This window comes from Girardinichthys multiradiatus, chromosome 15 (genome assembly GCF_021462225.1).
Source record: "Girardinichthys multiradiatus isolate DD_20200921_A chromosome 15, DD_fGirMul_XY1, whole genome shotgun sequence".
Taxonomy (NCBI): domain Eukaryota; kingdom Metazoa; phylum Chordata; class Actinopteri; order Cyprinodontiformes; family Goodeidae; genus Girardinichthys; species Girardinichthys multiradiatus.
Genome location: NC_061808.1, coordinates 23,781,806 through 23,804,069, shown reverse-complemented (window position 1 = coordinate 23,804,069; position 22,264 = coordinate 23,781,806). Strand labels below are relative to the sequence as shown.

At 42.2% G+C, this 22,264-nt stretch overlaps 1 long non-coding RNA gene across 1 annotated transcript; it reads left to right on the top strand.

Moving 5' to 3' along the window:
* The first annotated feature begins 1,253 nt into the window (after nt 1-1,253).
* Nucleotides 1,254-3,674, top strand: LOC124882402. Its single transcript, XR_007041892.1, has 3 exons — nt 1,254-1,275; nt 1,351-1,676; nt 1,775-3,674. It is a non-coding gene; the product is annotated as an uncharacterized LOC124882402 (long non-coding RNA).
* The last annotated feature ends 18,590 nt before the right edge of the window (nt 3,675-22,264 follow it).

The following is a 22,264-nucleotide window of genomic DNA, read 5'->3' as shown; positions in this document are numbered from 1 at the left end:
GCAAGCAAACCAGAAGCGCAATGGAGGAGATGTGGAGCACCTGTGGCAGAGAGAAGGCAGAGCAGCTGAAGGAGGGAAACTAATTAACACAGATGAGCTGAACAAATCACAGGGGGAACAATAAACAGAGATATAAGTGGAATGATACGAAATGTTAAAAGGCAGCTGAAACAAAACACAAAAGAAGGAAATCATGACATATAACAATAATGAACATTGAGAAATGACTTTAAGAAACCAAGACCTAAGAAACTAAATAAACAGCAAATAAATAGTCAAAATACAAACGCAACAGAAAATCAAAACCCAAACAACTCAGGACTGTGACAGAATTTGCCTTCAGTTTCAAGTGCTCTTTTTCTTTTGTTATCTTCATAGAATTATTTAGATGCTGATCTTTAATCTGAGAGGAAATGTTCTCATTTTGAACAATTTCTTCACAGTATACTATATTCTGACAGTAATCCTGCCCTAACTTTATCTATAACTGTGTTAGCATGAGTTTATTTTCTACAAATGTTCTAGCTTCCACCCACAGTCCAGAAAGGTTTAATTGCATTTCAGAAAATTACCATAAGAGTGAATCTGAGGATGTATAGTGTCATGAACAAGCATTTTCAGCCTTTAAAGAGCTTATTTGTTTTTGGACTTTTGCAACACTTGAATGATTCAAATCCTTAAACACATCTTTGTATCAGACAAAGAAAACCTGAGGACATACTAAAAGGAGTTTACAAACCATGATTTTCTCTACTAAGGAAAAAAAGTTCTTGAAACTTACCTGTCCCTATATGAAAAGTACCTACCTACCTACCTACCTACCTGACTTTGAACTTATGACGTCCCTTGGACTTGAACCGTAACACTTAAAAAGATTTGATATTTTACACGAAATAAAACTTTTGTTACAACGGAAATCACTTCAAATGTTTAAGACAGAGCAATGTGATATCTTGCTTAAAGGTATAATGGAAGTGTTGGATGCCACTGATGGAATGGATGTATGCCTAATGTTAGGTTAACAAATAATTTTTTTTGTGATCGCTTATGTGTGTACATGACAAGTCTCTGCGCTTTGAGCTTGAACCACAAACAAAGTGTCGGGGTTTGGGTTCAGTGTTTGTGTTTTGTTTGCACTTTGTTTTCACTTTCTAGATGGTGCTGGAGTTTCTCAGGTGTGCTGGGTGACAGGTGCAACTGATCTGCTGATTGCTTGGAGGAGTATTTAAGCAGGAGGCTGCCAGCACTTCGATGCCAGAGTGTTTGCCTACAGTGGTAACAAGCTCAGCCACTACTAAACTATGCTTCGTTTGTTGTCTCTAAGCTGACTTTGTATATGTTCCTTCGCAGGCAGAAACCTGAATCTTTTGGTTATCTTCGTTGAACTCGGACTTCGGTTCCAGAGGTTTCTGGATGATCAAGATTACCTACGTATAGTGGATTTTGTTTGAATTTCGTTTCCAAGGACCAAGCTGGCAGCTTCCTGTTTTCCTCCGTCTCCTGAACCAAGGCATAAGCGTACCCTGTCCACCCTCCAACGCAAGTACCTGAACATTGAACTAACTCCTGACTTCACCAAAGCTCATTGAACAGCACATGAGAAACCATCTGGATTACTACACTTCGTAAACCACTTCGAATCCCTCTACCCCTGGCGACCTGACTGCACTTACTTAGTAAGCCGTTTAACTGTTTATCATAGTTACTTTTCGTTATTTCCACAACATAATAGTTCCATGTTTTCACCAGTTCTCTTCCCCCTCTTTCCATACAGTTGGCGATTCTACCTTTGACGTTCCAGTCTCACTTTTTGTAAATCACCTCTCACTGATTCAGTTGTCCTTCAGAGTGTTCTTCTGTATGTGGGTCAGATCTATTATGAAAACAATGACACAAAGTCAGAGCATCCAAACTGGCAGATTTCATACATTTACTTGAGACTTGACTCGGGACTTGGGTGGAAAGATTTGGAACTTACTTGTGACTTGTTAAACCATGACCTGGTCCCACCTCTGCAAAAACCTGTTTCTGGAATCCTTGGCTTCAACAAAAGCCATAAAGTGTTAGCAATAACTGGTCAATTCTTTTACATCACTGTTTTACATCACCTTGGAGGAATTTTGTCCCACTATTTAATCCAGAATTACTATCATTCTGCCACATTGAAGGGCTTTTGAGCATGAACAGGCTGTTTAAGTCACGCCACAGCATCTTAGTCAGATTTAAGTACAGACTTTGACTTGGCCAGTTTTGTGAAATTCAGAGGTAGATTTGCAGGTGTGCTTTGGATCCTTGTCCCAATGCATAACCCAAATGTCCTTGGGTTTACAGCCATAAGCTAAGGGCAGGTTATTCTCCTTCAGGATTTTCTGCTGGATAAACAATTCATGGTTCTATCGATTACGGTAAGTTATCCAGGTTCTAAAAAAGCAAATCAACCCCAGACCATCACTGTACCGCCACTATGTCTGACTGTTTGTATTGTGTTCTTTTCCTGAAATGCTGTTTTACACCAGATGCAACAGGACCCATGCCTTCCAAAAAGTCTCACTTTTTGGCAATTATTGCACAGAATAGTTTTCAAAAATTCATTAAAAACGTCAATATGTATTTTGGAAAATGTGGGACAGAGCCTTTTCTTGTTGAAACATGAACAGAGTAATTTAGGTAAGCTGGCCTCTCCTTTTGAAGGTTTCTCACTGATCACTATTTTCTTGTTTAAGCTTCAGACATTTCTTTGCGACATTTTATAGACCGTTAAATATCATTGACCTTTTGAGATCTTTTAGCAAATCTTATGTTGTCAGACAGGTTCCATTGAAATGATTTCTTGAATCTTCAGGCAGGCACTAATAAGGTATAGGCGTGGTTAGTAAAACTGAAGCTAAAAATCATTTGGATAGCCCTTTTCCTTAAGAAATATATCCATAATTTCAAAATGGCCTTGTTTCATTTCTTTAGGTTATCTCATTTTTTAATTAAAATGATAATCTAAAACATATTAGTGTGAAAACAACCAAACAGAGGAAATTTGTTTTCACAGCCCTGTATATAAATTTATATCTCTGGCCCTACACTGGATTGGCCATCTGTTCTTAAAATGGGAAAACAGTAGCATATGCACTGAGCTTTGTCAAACTAACAAAAGAAGAGGCAGTGCTTGAGAATTTGCTGCCTGTTTGCTAACATGCAAAGAAGCATCAGCTTTATAATATGAGCCTGCTGTGTCAAGCCTTTGTGTGAATGGAATGTATGGAGCCAGGAATGTCAGCTTGTTTGACACCTTTACTCTTTGGCATGTTAAAGCTTTGAAGACCAGTTGACCTGAACTTTCTTATAGTGGTACGCAAAACATGCTGTACACTGTTTGAGGTGGTCATTATCCTTTGTAGCCCCTAACAGGTCGAACAACACTGGCACAATAAATACTTCTTATCTAGATTGATGGAGCAAATAATTTTCTTAGGTTTGCCACTGTTATCATTATGCTTTAAACATTTGCTTGCATCTTGTGTTGTTTTTTCCAGGTCTAGACTTGACTCCAGGGAATGATAATGAATGACTTTCTACACTGAAAAAAGTGTAACAAACCTGTTGTCCATTTAATATGATTTTTCTCTTTCCAGTAGTTGAAGAACATGACTTTCCTCAAATAAACTAAACATTTTAAGTTATGTTTATGGTTGAATTGATTTTTGAACTTTACTATAATGTAAACTGACAGCGGCCAATCAAACAGAATATTTTTTTTTTTTTTGATCAAACAGTTTTTATTAGATTGGGTATGTTTGCACATTCTTTAAAATGTATAGCAGGAGTTTGTCTCAAACGAGCCTGCATTTCAGAGCGAAGACACTGTCAAAGAAGAAAGAAGAAACTGCATTCTGGTAAGGTCAAGGCTTGTATCAGTCATTCCCATATTTAAACATGACTGTACATAATTTTTTCCCCTTAGATAAAGACTGCATAGAACGACTTTGAATCAAAATGATAACAGCATTACCATGTCTAAAGTTTCTACTGAGCGCTGCAACTTTAGCCTAGTTTTTAGGCTAGCTAGCCTTACAGCTAAGTAGCATCAAGAGCAGAACATACAGGTCCTTCTCAAAAAATTAGCATATTGTGATAAAGTTCATTATTTTCTATAATGTAATGATAAAAATTTAACATTCATATATTTTAGATTCATTGCACACTAACTGAAATATTTGAGGTATTTCATTGTCTTAATACGGATGATTTTGGCATACAGCTCATGAAAACCCAAAATTACTATCTCACAAAATTAGCATATTTCATCCGACCAATAAAAGAAAAGTGTTTTTAATACAAAAAACGTCAACCTTCAAATAATCATGTACAGTTATGCACTCAATACTTGATCTGGAATCCTTTTGCAGAAATGACTGCTTCAATGCGGCGTGGCATGGAGGCAATCAGCCTGTGGCACTGAGGTCTTATGGAGACCCAGGATGCTTCGATAGCGGCCTTTAGCTCATCCAGAGTGTTGGGTCTTGAGTCTCTCAACGTTCTCTTCACAATATCCCACAGATTCTCTATGGGGTTCAGGTCAGGAGAATTGGCAGGCCAATTGAGCACAGTGATACCATGGTCAGTAAACCATTTACCAGTGGTTTTGGCACTGTGAGCAGGTGCCAGGTCGTGCTGAAAAATGAAATCTTCATCTCCATAAAGCTTTTCAGCAGATGGAAGCATGAAGTGCTCCAAAATCTCCTGATAGCTAGCTGCATTGACCCTGCCCTTGATAAAACACAGTGGACCAACACCAGCAGCTGACATGGCACCCCAGACCATCACTGACTGTGGGTACTTGACACTGGACTTCTGGCATTTTGGCATTTCCTTCTCCCCAGTCTTCCTTCAGACTCTGGCACCTTGATTTCCGAATGACTTGCAGAATTTGCTTTCATCCGAAAAAAGTACTTTGGACCCCTGAGCAACAGTCCAGTGCTGCTTCTCTGTAGCCCAGGACTGGGGAATGTGGCACCTGTAGCCCATTTCCTGCACACGCCTGTGCACGGTGGCTCTGGATGTTTCTACTCCAGACTCAGTCCACTGGTTCCGCAGGTCCCCCAAGGTCTGGAATCGGCCCTTCTCCACAATCTTCCTCAGGGTCCGGTCACCTATTCTCGTTGTGCAGCGTTTTCTGCCACACTTTTTCCTTCCCACAGACTTCCCACTGAGGTGCCTTGATACAGCACTCTGGGAACAGCCTATTCGTTCAGAAATTTCTTTCTGTGTCTTACCCTCTTGCTTGAGGGTGTCAATAGTGGCCTTCTGGATAGCAGTCAGGTCGGCAGTCTTACCCATGATTGGGGTTTTGAGTGATGAACCAGGCTGGGAGTTTTAAAGGCCTCAGGAATCTTTTGCAGATGTTTAGAGTTAACTCGTTGATTCAGATGATTAGGTTCATAGCTCGTTTAGAGAGCCTTTTAATGATATGCTAATTTTGTGAGATAGGAATTTTGGGTTTTCATGAGCTGCATGCCCAAATCATCCGTATTAAGACAATGAAAGACCTGAAATATTTCAGTTAGTGTGCAATGAATCTAAAATATATGAATGTTAAATTTTCATCATGACATTATGGAAAATAATTAACTTCATCACAATATGCTAATTTTTTGAGAAGGACCTGTAGTTGGGGGTGCTGTGAGCAGTGCGGACTCTGTGCGCATTGTCCGCGGCTTCATCTTCGAGGGTACCAATTTCCTATATTTCTGGTGATTCCTACATTTCCCGCACTTTCTGCCATGGCAACATTGGACAAGGAGGCCACCTTTTTTATCCAGAAAATCCACACATTTTGTATCATTGATTTGAAAGGTAGACTTGCCACTTCCTCTATGGGACACTAGCTGAAGTATTGCAGCAATAGACCAGCAACTAATTTCTGTCAGGTGGTTTCTCTCAACTCTCAACAAAATATGTTCACGATCTATGTTTTGATGCGATATAATGACAACCAGCCTTTATATTATTACCTGGTCATTGGCGCCCAGAGACTATGAGGAAGCCATGCTGTCCTACTCTCACCCGCCGCCTCTGCTGCAGTCTGGTGGATCTTCCGCTTTACTTCAAGAGCAAGGGAAATGTCCAACGTGGACTGAAAATGCTGCACAAATTTGTCTAGACCTTAATTTCTCAAATGCTATTTGTGTAGTGTGCTGACCTAAACAGCTGGGATCAGTGAAGTATATTATTTTTCAAAACCAATCACATAAACAGAATATTGATGATGTTTTAAAGACATTTCTAGTTCCCACGGTTCTTGAGTGCAACACCTGGGAATATTTCCTTTAGGCTCCTAAACTGTCATCATTCCACACCCCATGTCATCTGTGTCCCGCCCCCACACTGAGGGAGCAGCAGTTTGAAACTGAAAAATAAATCTGAAACTGAAAAAAAACTTCAACCTGAAAAGTAGTTTTAAACATTTCTTTTCGGTTTTAAATCTTTTTGTGTTCAGTTTCAAATACTTTTTTTTCAGTTTCAAAAATATTTTTAAGTTGCAAAAAGTGTTTTCGGACAAACTTTATGGCCCCAATTTAGCTCCATACTAAAAGCATTAAAACAATTAGCCATGCTTTGACCGAGGATTATCGATTTCAGTACACACATAACTTCCCAGGACCTAAACAAATTTTTCTTGGAGCCATGGTCCAAACCCCACAGGATATCAGCCATTTTGGATCAAATACAGCTTTTTGTCTCGTTTACAGACATATCTGAGCGAACTGCTCCTATAGCTTTTGACTTCAGTGACACAGTACAGTCCAAAAGCATTGGGGATTAAAAGTTATCAAAAGCTTTTTGCTCCATTAAAGCATGTGGGCATGGCAGCATAGCAAATTTCTATATCTTGTCATTTGCATATAGTTGGCTCTAAATCACACATGCATGAACTCATGTGCTCCAAACTGGATCTTTGTCAACCTACAAATAGCTCAATGTGATTAGGTTTTTGCAGCATCAAAGCATGGGCATGGCCAAGCCTCAAAATCTGACTTCTCGCCCTAAAAGACAAATGTTTAATAACTTCCAGACACAAGGTCAGAGATGCTCAAATTTTCTGTCATCACTGACCAGCACCCAACACAGTCACAGGATTTTTGCTGACATCACTTTAGCCCGGCCCACTTACAACAGGAAGTCATTTGTTTCATGTTTAGCCGAGAGACATAGTCCCTCCAGCGTGTCCTGGAACACCTCCCGAGGAAGGCGTCCAGGAGGCATCCTGTATGCCCGAGCTACTCAACTGGCTCCTCTTGATGCGGAGGAGCAGCGACTCTACTCCGAGCCCCTCCCGGATGGTCTAGCTCTTCACCCTATCCCTACGGAAGAAACTCATTTCAGCCCTTGTATCCAGGATCTCATTCTTTCGGTCATGACCCAAAGTTCATGGCCATAGGTGAGGGTAGTAACGTAGACCGACCGGTAAATTTGCTTTTTGGCTCAGCTCTCTCTTCACCACAATGGACTGGAACATCGCCCCCATTACTGCAGTAGCTGCACCGAACCGTCTGTCGATCTCCCGCTTCATTCTTCCCTCACTCGTTATCAAGACCCCAAGATACTTGAACTCCTCCACTTGAGGCAGGAACTCCTGTCCAACCCGAAGAGGACAAGCCACCCTTTTCCGGTCGAGAACCATGGCCTCGGACTTGAAGGAGCTGATCTTCATCCCAGCTGCTTCAAACTTGGCTGCAAACCGCCCCAGCACATGCTGTAGGTCTTGGCTAGAGGGGGCCAGCAGGACATCATCTGCAAAAAAAAGAGACGAAATCCACTGGTCCCCCAAACCAGTCCCCCTCCGGCACTTGGCTGCGCCAGAAATCCTGTCCATAAGAGTTATGAACAGGACCGGTGACAAAGGGCAGCCCTGCCGGAGTCCAACATGCACCGGGAACAGGTCCGACTTAGTGCCGGCAATGCGGACCAAACTCCTGCTCCGCTTGTACAGAGATCGGATGGCCCCTAATAAAGGGCCCCTGATTCCATACTCCTGGAGCAACCCCACCGGGCACCACGAGGGACACAGTCGGATGCCTTCTCCAGGTCCACAAAACACATGTGGACCAGTTGGGCAAACTCCCATGAACCCTCGACTACCCTCCTTGAGTATGGTTGCGTACCGTTGGCTCCAAATTACACATGCATGATCCGATTTGTTCCAAACTGGATATAACTGATCTTTGTCAACCACTAAACAGCCCATTTGGATTATATTGGAGGTTTGCCCCCTAGAATATTTGAAACAGCCATATCTCCCTAATACACCATGGAATCTGCATCGAATTTTGTGTGCTTCATTGTGGACAACTGACATGTTGGTATGGTCAGTTGATGACATCACTTTAGCCCTGCCTAAGAACCTAGTAACAGGTTTCTGTGGTGACTGACTCTCCTTCACAGTCTGTAGAAGTTTAAAACTTAGTCTAATAACAGATAATAGCTTTAGATGACGTTTTCAAAACACAACAGGAAATCTCCATTAATCCTTCACCACCAAACAGGAAGTGACCACAGCTTCCATATGTAAGGTTGGATTTCTGCGAAATCTTGAAGACTTCTTGCCAGAGCTGAACTTAGGCTGCATGAACGTAATGTCGAGGCATGCTTCTACTACTGCCTGGTGGAAAAAGTGCAGAACTCTGTGGTAGGTTCACTGCAGACATTGAGGCGGCCTGCGGTTCCGACACAAGCCGGAGCGACGCTAAGGTACGAGGGTCGTCTAACACTGCTTGCAGCTTATTTTAGAGCTTATTACCCATCTGTACAAGGACTGCCAAAAAATTTGTCCATGTCTGTATTTAATTCATGTTTGTTGATATTGCAATAATTGTTTGTTTTTTGTATTTAATATCATCCTCTAGTCTTTTGTTTGAATTTCTTATGGTTTTAATCTTTCCACTTCTCACCTCAGCTGTCCTTCTCAGTCGATTTCCTTTTGAATTTTGTTTCAGGAGCACATTTGCTTTACCTTCCATGTGCTTCAGAAAAGCCTGTTGTGGCAGAGTACAGAACATGCTCTTGTGTTGGAGGTATCATTTCCTACCCCGCTGTGCTAGACACAATGTTCTGTTACACTCTTATATCAGCTGCTTCATGGTCATCTGAGATGTCTTCATGATTGCTGTCATTGTGTTTATCTCTTTTAAGTCCTTCCTACACATGCACTGGCTGTTTTCCTGATTTATTGCCAGCTTCAGTACTCTTAATTAATTTATCTATGGCATTATAACTCTATAAATCACATTGATGGTAAGATTTTGCAATATATGAGTCAAGTATGAGATAAGGTTTTCTCAAGCAAAATCTATACCCAATAAAAATAGGAAGTAGTGATGAATACAGAGTATTCACGATTCAGTTAGTCATATATTTCATGTTTTGACACCTTTTTAAGATACGTTGTATTACAATTTAAGAACTTGGTGAAAACAAAAATACTTAGATAAATTAATATATTAATTACAAATATATAACTGTATTGTTATTAACTCTCAGAAATCTAACCTTTTGCATGTTTAACTGCTCTTATCAACACTTTTGAAGAAAGGCCTTCATCAGGAAATTACATTGAGCTGCAGTTTTTTAAAATCCCAACAGTTTTTTCTGATGTTGTCAAAACTGTGCATTATTTATGACTCTGTGACACTGTAATAATAAAAAAACATTATTTAGATGCATGCCAAAAAAGTTCACTTTAGAGTTATGATCTAGTTGTGCTAGTAATGAATACATTTTGGGGGGTTTTCTCTTTAGAATATTACAGTACATGTTTAGATTTGAGTTAGCAGTTCCTTTGAAACCAACCCATGAGCACCGCTAAGACATGTTACCGAAACTCCTTTGCTGTTGGGGTGATCAGCACCTGATGACATCACTAAGGGTAACTTCTCTAAGCCATCAAATGGTGACTCAGAGAGTTACGTAGTGACAAGAGAGACAAACACTTAGCACCATCAAAGAAGTTCTGCCTCATCTGATTCCTATCGATGCCTGATAGCTTCCACAGATTTGGTTGTGGTGTTTTTGTTTCAAATGCTTTTTTTTCTACCTAACCTTCTTTTAAAATTCTAGCAAGCTGTGTTTTGTTTTACCCAGAGACACCTCCAGCAAAAATGAAACCCCGCTATTCCAGCATGATTAACGTTTATTTACAAATCAGTTCCAAAATTCTAAGGATGTGCTAACCAAGATATTTAGAGACCCTGTCCAGCACATGAAGTCTGAGGGTGACCTCTGTGACCTAAAAATGGCCGTGTCTGTTGAGATACTCTCTGTCGGCAGCAGCTAAGATGGGTGAGGGCAACGTCTTATATGTTTGATCTTTGCCGATTTTGGTTCTAAGAACTGACAAACCCAAAAGTTCCTCCTTTTGAATTCCTTATTTTTTTTCCTCCTCCAAACATTTTTGCCACCTAAAAGAAAATTTTATGTGCATTGAAATTTTCTCGAGAAAGATTATAAAGATAAATCTTTAAACAGCTAATTGTAGAATATAAACAATCTATGTGTGTAACTGGAAGGTGCAGATATAGGGGAGTGAAAACATAGGGAGTGAGAAGCATAGAAAGTGCAAAGTCATAAATTGGTGAATGACAAGGGAGGAAGGGGTAGAGAGAGGGCAAGGTCGTAAATGGATGGAGGACAGGGAAGACCGGAGACAGGGGAGGATGAGAAGGCTAGAAGAGAATAACCAGAAGCACTCCTTATTTGGGCCTAAGGAAATGTTATGCTATATACATGAGTGACATGATATATGTATATGTTGAACACACCCTTAAGACTGAATAAAACGAGCTGAGGATAGCAGAGTTGGGCTCGCAGGTTTTGACTGGAGCATCTTTCTCTCGCTCTGCAGAGGCGAACATAAGCTGATTTTACTTGTGTTTATTTCACTCTTTTGAAACCTGTACCCAAATCAACGGACCCGGGGAAGCAGAGACGGCTTCGACAATTGGAGGCTCATCCGGGATTTGGAAGAATAGGTAAAAAATTGGGATCACTGACGAAGACCAACAGACATCGGACACGGGCTAGCCAAAAACTACAGAAAAGGTAAGCAGAACCTGTTTAGTCAAACTCTGCTTTTGGATTTTTGATAGGCTAAATTAATATTGTGTCCGATGTCTAAGTAAGTCTGAAGTCTGCCAAAACGTAAGAAAAAGAATGTTATAAATGTTGACTAGGATTTACACTGGTGAATAGGATGTTGTTTTAAGAGAATTACAAGACTTAGTGGTGGTGTTGTGTGGAAAAATATAGTAATTTCTCGAACGTGGCGGTTCATAGTCCTCGACGGGGGACGACTGTTTAGCTGGGTTTGAGGCCCGAGGAAGTGAGAAACCTCAAATTCTACAGAAAAGTAAATACACTGAGATCAGGCATAAACACTTGGGTGTGAATGCCGTGTTTTACGTGAGTTCTGCCTCAGTAAAACCGGATTACAAACGTAATAAAAGCACAAACACATAGTCTGAGAATAAGTCCTGTGAAGTGATAAACTGTGAGTTGGAGAAATAATCCAACAAGACCAGGTTTGTGATAAAATAAATGAACTGTGAGCTGAAATACAGGAATTCAGCAAGACCAGGCTTTTTGGTAAAAAAAACTCATGAGCTGTGCGCAGAGGAAATAATCTGTGTTACAGACATTATTAGGCGGAGTGAGTGAAAATTTGTGTGACTGGAGAGCAGCACTGTGCAGAGCGACTCTCATAGCAGGTGACTGAATGCAGTTTTCTGTCCAGAAACCTCACGGTGACAACAGAAAGACAGACTGCTGATTGCTGCTTTTGATGAGTAATGGAAATATTTCTTTGTGAAAACTTAGATTACAGATGTCTGCATAAACACAGAAGGAACAATATAAGCGGTGGAGATAACACCGTAAGATATAAAATTAATGAGCTGTGAGTTGGGTAAAACCAACAACACCAGACAAAAATAAAAGTTAAAAGAATGAGCTGTTAGTTGGATAAATAACCAACAACAGACTTGTTAGGGTTAAAAATTAATGAGCTGTAAAGTTGGAGATGAATAACCAACAACAGACATTGTTAGAGTGAATGAACTGGACACAAACACACCAGTAAAATTTAAGACAAGATTTATAGTTTAAGTCCATGAGCTGTGAGACACACACACACACTGGCCACTAAAAACAGGCTTCTGGGGGTTGAATGTGTTCTGGTGTCTTGAAGGTTGGTCAGAACTGAATGAGTGAGTGACTGAGATAACGCATTAAAATATATATCTTTTAGAAAAAAGGATAGTAGTTGTCATAACAATGGAAGGTGAATTTGATAATAGTGCAAAAGAACAGAATGATTCATGGAAGACCATAGAGAATCAGCTGTTAATAATGAAGACTGCTCTTAAAAAATCACTTGAATGCAGAGAAGGACAAAAGCTGGTTAAACGGATGGACTCTAAAATAAATGAAGAATTGTCAAAAGATGGAAAGAGCAAGACAGATAGAGAGAATCTTGGCAAGTGGTTTTGGTTGAAGGTGAATAAATTAAAACAGGAGAGAGACTTGGCTGACAAACAGTGTAGAGACAGCAGATGGTTGGGCAGAGGGAAATGGAAGCAACTTGCACAAAAAACAGAAAGTGCTGAGAAATTTTGGTCACAAATGGGTTTGTTATGGCAAAGTAGCGACCATGCGATGACTGACAGGAAAAGCAGACAGATTAAAGATAACAGTGCAGTTGAAATGCCACCACAATATGAACGTTTTGCATATCAGCCCACTACAGCCCCCACTTCTCCTCTTACTGGTTTATATCCCACGCTGCAAGTTACTGGGGGAAAAGTGAGCGTGTGTGATTTACCGCCAGTAACTGCCCGGCCCCCTCATGGCCCATCACCGCCTGACCCTTCCTCCTTAGCCCCCACCTCTGTCTGCTCACATTCCACTGCTGTGTCTGTACTCTCCTCCTCCTCCGGAGGTTCCTTAATTTCACAGGCTCCACTAACTGACCCATTTGCTGACCAGGTATTACGGGACAAATTGCAGCCAGTTTCTGGCCCAATAAAGTGTTTCACCTCGTATATTTCCCATTCACCTAGCGATATGGAGTTGGTCACACCTCTGAAACCAGATGTAACTGAGGGCTCAGTTAATATGACAGTGTCAGGAAAATGGATAAAAGAAGAACCACTGACTGCGGTAACTTATTATGACGCTGCTATGCAGGCACCACCCATTACAGTACAGAATCATTTACCAATTGAAAATGAGGAAGTTATGTCATCTCCCTCAAACCCAATGCCACCAGTACCTGAGGCTACACCTCCCCCTGCTGGACATGACTATAACCTGAGACCCCGAACCCTGCCCAAACCTTCTTATATGGGCCCACTGTTCCAACAACCATTTGGGGAAAACAGATACAAGCCATTCACATTGGGAGATCTCACCACTTTGTGTGATAAATTGCCCCCGATCTCAGAAGGTGCATCTATATGGTTACAGTCACTGGACTCCCTGACAGCAGGCACCACGTTAGCTCTAGGTGATTACAGGGCCATTGCTGGATGATGCATGAAGCCACACACCTGTAGGGACATAGAGCTTCTTGCGGGTACAACAGCAGCACCAAATGGGGTCCCATTTACTTTATATTCCACTCTTATGGGCATGGCTCTTAGACACATGTATCCAGTAACCAGAGGACGTACCATTCCAAAATTTGAGTGGAACGCAAACACAAATCCTAAAGAATATATAGATCAGTGCAAATCCGTGTGGCAAACACAGACAGGAACTAATCCAGACGGAGAAGGTCCTCAAAGGGACTGGTTCCGGGATGCTATTTTAAGAGGGTTATTCTTGCAGGTTAAAACTAATATGGAGGATAATCCTGACCTCCCTGGATCAGAGCCTGGAGTATGGGATCGCCATTTGATGCATCATTTATCTAAACTCAAAGAGGCAAAACAAGATGAGGAGAGTGAATTAAAAAAGGTTACAAACTCAGCTCCTGAAAATGCAATTAGCAGAAGCTAAACAGAAGGTCGGGGAAAAGAAAAAGGAGGGTAAAACACCTAAGATTATGTATGAAGGTGCAGTGTCTCAGCCCCATCACGCTCCTCCATTTCCTGGAAATAGAGAAACAGCAGGACAGTGGCATCAGGCCCCGGTCCCATATCAGGGACATGGTGATCGTTTTGGGGGACGGGCAGGGCCAAGAGCAAGGGGATTCCAGAGAGGACCACAGAGGAGGCTGGGTAATGCTGATGTGGGTTATTACTGCAATGAGCCTGGACATTGGGCCCGAGATTGCCCCCATAAGAATGGTCCACCCTGAGGGTATGGGTGTTACGGTCCCGCCATGGCCCATCCATACAGAGGCAGAGGTGGCCCAGCACGCGGTGTACACGGACCACAACTCCAATTACCGGCCTGGGACGAGCCTAGTCTCTGGCCTGAGCACCACTGAAGGTCCCCACCGACCCCAGAAGACAGTGGGACTGCGGACCCCCTGCTGTCTGTGACTGTGTCCGGAAATAGCCTTCCTTTTCTAGTGGACACTGGGGCCACATGTTCAACCATCAAACAGGCTCCTCTAAACACACTCTCCACCAGGACTACAACTGTCATGGGGTTCTCGGGGGCAAAACAGGTCCTGCCATATACCAAGCCTTTAAAGACTGAAATTGGTGGACAGACACTGAATCACAGTTATCTAGTCTCCACTGACACACCAGTAAATTTACTGGGTAGAGACATGTTAATAAAACTGGGAGCAAACATTTTATGCGGGACTGATGGACTGCAGGTTTACCTGCCCAATGGCATCCAGTTATTTTGTGGCAATAACACTTCTTTTTCACATGGACAGTACCTCCTCCAGCCACTGCAGGACTCAATGGCTGACATATACTGGGTTTTGCTGCAACCTGAAACCACAGCGCACAGAGGCATTCTCTTGGCTTTCCATCGGTGGAAATCCTGGGTCTCCACTCTGGCGCCCTATGTACCTCCTCCTGACCCCCCGCATGTCACCTTGTTTTATGATATAAATAATTGTGAATGCTACCAGGAAAGCTTTGCTGACGAGTTAGAGGGTACACACTGGGACATTGCCACCACAGACATTTATGTAGCACCAGAAGGAGTGGTGGCCGAGGTTCACTTGACTGAAGAGCAGGAAGTGTGGTTTAGGATGTGGTCTGATGGCGTGCCTCATGTCTCTTTGGCTCTGCACCCAGGTCATGAAGCACGTGAACTTGGAGATGTGTTAAAACACTCCCTGAACCTACAGGATTGACAGCCTTTGGCAACCCCCAACCTTTTTTATTTGCCCTCAGGGAACACTTATCGCATATTCAACCACTCCACGGATGTGGGCACACTGGAGCATGTTCAGTTAGACAGACACCACGGTAGGGAAAAAACAGACCATCCGCTGGCAGCTGCTATTGTGGAACAAATGCCCTCCACCCTCTGGGCAGAGTGGCCCACAGATGTAGGCCTGATTAAATGTTCCCCCATTACCTTTCAGTTAACCACCGACCAACCAATATGGAAGCCCCAATACCCCCACAAGCCAGCAGCAGAATTAGGCATTAAAGATACAGTGGAAGGCCTCTGGAACTCAGGCGTTTTAGAGTCCGCACATTCCTCTTCATGGAACACACCCATTTTGCCAGTGGAGAAAAAAGGGGCAGGTAAATGGCGCATGGCATATGAGTTACGGGCCATAAATGCAGCTTTGGCCACCCCTACCGTTCCCGTGCCCAATCTCTATGTGGCTCTGACAAATCTTAACCCTGACCATTGGCGGTTTACCTGCATTGATCTGGCCAACGCATTTTTCTGCCTTCCTTTAGCTGAGGAATGCAGGGACATTTTCGCATTTACCTATAAATCTCATAGGTATAGATACACTCGTTTGCCGCAGGGATTCGCGCTTTCCCCAGGAATCTTCAATCAGGTTCTAAAAGACTGTCTCCAAGATTGCCTATTACCACCAAACACCACTCTGATTCAGTATGTGGATGACATTCTCCTCGCAACACCCACTGTGGATGAATGCTTAGGGGCAACAGCAATTGTCCTGTCGCATTTGGCTAAAAAAGGCTACAAGGTTAGCAAAGCCAAACTCCAGATCTGCAGACGCCAGGTTGACTTTTTGGGCAGAGTAGTTTCCCAACCTGACACGGGGATGTCCCCAGCTCACCAATCTGCAGTTTTGTCCCACCCAAAACTGCTCCTGGTTAAGGACATGTTGTCTTTCCTAGGACTCACAGGGTATAGCAGATCTTTTGTGCCCGGCTACACCGACCTCACTGCACCCCTTAGAGATCTTATCAAAAAACAGGGCATGAGAATCCTCACTGCCCCGCTTGAATGGACCAGAGAAGCTGAAGAAGCGTTCATTAACTTAAAAACCAGCCTCTTGCTAGCTGCACATTTGGCACACCCAGATTACACGTTGCCATTCCAGCTGGATGTTTCTGTAACAGCACACACAGCAAATGGTGTGCTGTTCCAGAAAAAAGGGGGGGTTAGGACAGTCCTCATGTACATAAGCGTAATACTGGACAACATGGAACAAAGACATCATGAGTGCACCCGACACGCAGCAGGGATGGCTAAAATAATTCAAAAAACAGCTCATGTAGTGATGGGACATCCTCTTAACATATTGACATCACATGGTGTGGTGGCCTTTGTGAACTCTCAGGCTTTCACACTGTTGTGGAATTTTCTTATCAAAGTGGGTAGAAGTTGACTCATAACAAGAGAAAATCCGGACTTTGTCTTTATAAGTTTTATTCAAAGGCATTCAGCATTTGAAGACCCTGACACTGAGGTTAGTCAGTGAAACAGAGCCCCGAACAACCTTTACACACAGTATTTATACCAGAAAATGACAGTGTTATCTCAACTTCAAAGAGTCTGTGTTTTACGACCCCCGACCCTTCTCGGGTTCAGAGGTGAGAAGGTTACCTAGGAACAACCATCTACTCTCCCCGAGGCATCACCGTAACAAATGTCCTTAACCATTAAACTTCTGATAATGGCTTTTACAGCTTCCTCCTCTAACACAGATGTTCACTGGAGTGAGGTAAACCAAAGGTCATACACTTTGGAATGCTTACTGCAAGAATTTCCATCACACTCCCTTCTTCTGATTACAAGATAATCACAACTAAAGGAAAATTCTTCAAAACCATCACCCCTCTCAGCTAACAGATAATCCAAAGCCATTCTAGTTTGCAAATAACATACTCCAGACCAAGTAGCAGGCAGATACAGATATAATCTATTTCCACACATCCAACCCATGTTCTGAGGACATGAGTACCCATCTCATAAAGGAAAAGGAACAAAAACCCTGGTTAATTTACCTGCCTGGCCATACAACTAACCTCCATCCGGTAAGGCTGTAAGATTAAAAGTAAACACAAAGGGATCTGAAGCCAAAGATTCTGAAATAGTATAATGATCAGTTCTGATAGGACATGACTCAAATTTATGTCTGTTGATTAAAGCACACAAAACAGATATAATAGGTTCGCAACCTACTGTCTTCCCAAGGAAATAAGGTGTACTTTCCTCCTGTGTAATACAAATATCTGGATCTTTAATCGGATTTCTAATACCCCGAATCTATAAAGAGTTCCTGTAGACGCACACGTTAAATTAATCTCACTAGAAAATCTACAAGCATTTCTGCTTTCCCGTACAGTATAATTCCTCACAGTTTTGATGCATCAGTTGCCACCAAACATTATCAGTATGATCATAGTAGTCAGAAAAGTGATGAATCTCTCTTTGAATCCGCTGATGAGTATTATTAGTCAGAATAACCACACATTGTCTTTGCTGTACCTTTCCCAAAATGAACACAAGAGTTATAAAAATACTTGCAATACCAATCTAATGATTGCTAATGCATCAGAACAGACCATCTTCCTTATAGCTGCATCGTGACCTTGAAGTGGAATGTCCTTTCTTCTGGTACTGAAAGCAAACAGTTTTTTCCAAAGAAAACAAATTATAAACACAACTTAAAAAACAAAAAATCCTGCCATTCTTCTTACAGGATAATGGCCAGGTTACTGCGTGATACTGGTGGAAGAAAACGTTTCCTGACTCGCTCCTCCAAAACACCCCAAAGTGTCAGGATGTGAGATTTTGGACTTTGTTTGTGGTTTGGTGTTTTTGTTTTACTAGATGCTCTTGTTTGAAGTTTTGTATTCTTGTTCATCACTTTGTGTTCTGACAATTCTTGTTTCCTTTTGCCTCCCTGTCTGTTCTCCTTTCAGTAGTTTTCCTCTTTTAGTTGTTAATTACTCAGTTTCTGTTCCCTTTACATTCATTGTCCCTCTTAGCTCTGTTTCTTCTGTTTATCTTTATTCTCCAATTCCTCCTTTAACAGGTTAGCTTTAGTTACTGTTTACTTTTATTCTAGTCATCTTTTCTCCTGCTTCATTCTCAGTTTGTTCTTTCAGTGTTTGCTTTTGTAGTCAGGGTTTCTTTACGGTCCCCTTTTTCTTAGGCCTTAGGTTTCTGTTGTTTTTTTCCTGTTCCGTCCAGATTCCTTTGTTTTCCTCTATCTTCTGGTTATTCTAGATTTCTTATGTTTTGGTTATTTTACCGTAGTCTCCTGTTCTGCTTGGGTCTGTGTTTCTCCTTATTGGTTAATCTGTTTCACCTGCTCCATCTGCCTCCCAGCCTCCTTGTGTCACCTGTTCCCTGTTCCTCTGATTACCTGCCCTATTGTTTCTTGTCCACCTTTGTCTGTATTTAAGTTTGCCTTCATCCTTTGTTCCACATGGTGTCGTTATGTCTCTTTGGATTTTGTTCTTGCTGCGGATCCTGTTAAATTCTAGTTTGAAGATGCCTTGTAATCAGGATTATCCTGTCATCCAGTACCTCGCCTGCATGTAAGTGGACTCACTTTAAATTAAAGGAGTTTTCGACCACCTCTCTGCTTTTCTCTGTGCTTGTATGCCTTTTGGTCCACCACTAAATAGACAAAGTGGCTCAATAATATTTAGATCTGGTGACTGTGCAGGAACCATTGGATGCACATGGTCCTCAAGAATGGTTCGCTAGTCCTTGGCAGTGACGCGCCCATCTAGCACAAGTATTGGGCCAAGGGAATGCCATGATATGGCAGCCCAAACCAACACTGATCCACCCCCATGCTTCACTCTGGGCATGCAACAGTCTGGGTGGTACGCTTCTTTGGGGCTTCTCCACACCATAACTCTCCCGGATGTGGGGAAAACAGTAAAGGTGGACTCATCAGAGAACAATACATGTTTCACATTGTTCACAGCCCAAGATTTGCGCTCCTTGCACCATTGAAACCGACGTTTGGCATTGCCATGAGTGACCAAAGGTTTGGCTATAGCAGCCCGGCCGTGTATATTGACCCTGTGGAGCTCCCGACGGACAGTTCTGGTGGAAACAGGAGAGTTGAGGTGCACATTTAATTCTGCCGTGATTTGGGCAGCCGTGGTTTTATCTTTTTTGGATATCCAGGTTAGCACCTGAACATCCTTTTCAGACAGCTTCCTCTTGCGTCCACAGTTAATCCAGTTGGATGTGGTTGGTCCTTCTTGGTGGTATGCTGACATTACCGTGGATACCGTGGCTTTTGATACATCACAAAGACTTGCTGTCTTGGTCACAGATGCGCCAGCAAGACGTGCACCAACAATTTGTCCTCTTTTGAACTCATGTCACCCATAATGTTGTGTGCATTTCAATATTTTGAGCAAAACTGTGCTCTTACCCTGCTAATTGAACCTTCACACTCGGCTCTTACTGGTGCAATGTGCAATCAATGAAGACTGGCTACCAGGCTGGTCCAATTTAGCCTTGAAACCTCCCAAACTAAAATGACAGGTGTTTCAGTTTCATTGTCCAACCCCTGTATATATATTCTATTTATTTATTTATTTATTTATTTTATTTGTTTGTTTTTATTTTTAGGATTAACAATATGGCCATGAACTTTGGGTCATGACCGAAAGAACGAGATCACGGATACAAGCGGCTGAAATGAGCTTCCTCCGTAGGGTGGCCGGGCACTCCCTTAGAGATAGGGTGAGGAGCTCGGCCATCCGGGAGGGGCTCGGAGTAGAGCCGCTGCTCCTCCACATCGAGAGGAGCCAGTTGAGGTGGCTCGGGCATCTATACCGGATGCCTCCTGGACGCCTTCCTCGGGAGGTGTTCCAGGCACGTCCCACCGGGAGGAGGCCCAGGGGACGGCCCAGGACACGCTGGAGGGACTATGTCTCTCGGCTGGCCTGGGAATGCCTTGGGCTCCCCCTGGAGGAACTGGAGGAGGTGTCTGGAGAGAGGGACGTCTGGGCGTCTCTGCTGAGTCTGCTGCCCCCGCGACCCGGTCCTGGATAAGCGGAAGACGACGAACGAACGAACGAACGAACAATATTTTTACCTGGGGTTTCAATAACTGTTGGGGCTGCTGTAAAAGTAAAGTTTTACTGAAATATTGCCCTACCTTTTATAACCACAGGACTGTAAACTGGAAGGACTGCAGTTCAAACATTCAAGCAACCTTACAACCTCTTGCTTTGTCCCAGAGCTGTGTACAAACCAAAAAGAGATAATCAGTTTTTAGATTAAGCCATTACATCACTCCAAGTTTGCTTGCAATGATGACTCAAGGTAATACCCATTCTAAGATGATTACTTAGAGCAGAGAAGACAAACCTCCTGCACCTGACCTGCTGCTTCCACTTAACAGACATGCCACACACTGTGTGATTTTTACAACTTGAAATATTTCTGCAGAGCCACATTTTTCTTTCTTGTAGGTGATGGAAAGGTTCTGAGTGAGTGACGTAATCTAAAACAGAAATCCAGAAAACACATGATTTTTAAATAATTAATTTGCATTTTATTGCATGACATAAGTATTTGATACATCAGAAAAACAAAAAATTATATTTTGTACAGAAACCTTTGTTTGGAATTATATCAGACATTTCCTGTAGTTCTTGACAAGGTTTGCAGACACTGCAGCAGGGATTTTTGACCACTCCTGCCTACAGATCTTCTCCAGATCCTTCAGATTTCGCCGCTGTCACTGGAAAATACGTATGTTGAGCTCCCTCCAAAGATATTTGATTGGGTTCAGGCCTGGCTAGACCACTCCAGGACCTTGAGATGCTTCTGGCAAACTTCAGATGGGCCTGAACATGTGCTGGCTTGACCAGGGGGACCTTGTATGCGCTTCAGGATTTTAGTCCATGAAGACATAGTGTGTTACTAATGGTCTTCTTTGAGACTGTGGTCCCAGCTCTCTTCAGGTCTCTGACTAGGTCCTGTCGTGTTGGTCTGGGCTGATCCCTCACCTTCCTCATGATCATTGATCCCCCACGAGGTGAGATCTTGCATGGAGCCCCAGACCGAAGGAGATGGACCGTTATCTTGAACTTCTTCCATTTTCTTTTAATTGCACCAACTGTTGTTGCCTTCTCACCAAGCTGCTTGGTTGTTTTCCTGTAGACCATCCCAGCCTTGTGCAAGTCTACTGTTTTATCCCTGATTCCCTTACACAGCTCTCTGGTTTTGGCCATTATGGAGAGGTTGGAGTTTACTTGATTGAGTGTGTGGACAGGTGTCTTTTATACAGATAATGAGTTCAAACAGGTGCAATTAATACAGGTAATGAGTGGAGAACAGGAGAGCTTCTTAAAGAAGAACTAACAGGCCTGTGAGGACCGGGATTCTTATTGATTGTTAGGTGATCAAATACTTATGCCATGCAATAAAATGCAAGTTAATTGCTTAAAAATCACATAATGCGATTTTCTGGATTTTTGTTTTAGATCCCGTCACTCACAGTTGAAGAGCACTTTTGATAAAAATTAAAGACTTCTACATTTTGCAAAATCAGCATTGTATCAAATACTTGTTCTCACTGTTCTCACTGTAAAGGGTATAAAAACCTTTGGTTTCAACTGAATCTTTTTTGGAACAAATTTTAAAACTTTTCACAACTATGTTGATGCATTATATTATTATTATTATTATTATTATTATTATTATTATTATATTATGAGCTTTCCTAATAACTTAACATATTACGGTTGTCCAGCAGAAACTCTGGTTCCTGCAAATATGACACAGATTCCTTCACCTTTACATGTAGCATTGGATTCAAACTAGATATCAGTAAATGCCTTAACTTCAATGACTCCAATTGGTACCTGACACAGTATTTCTACACTGCCTA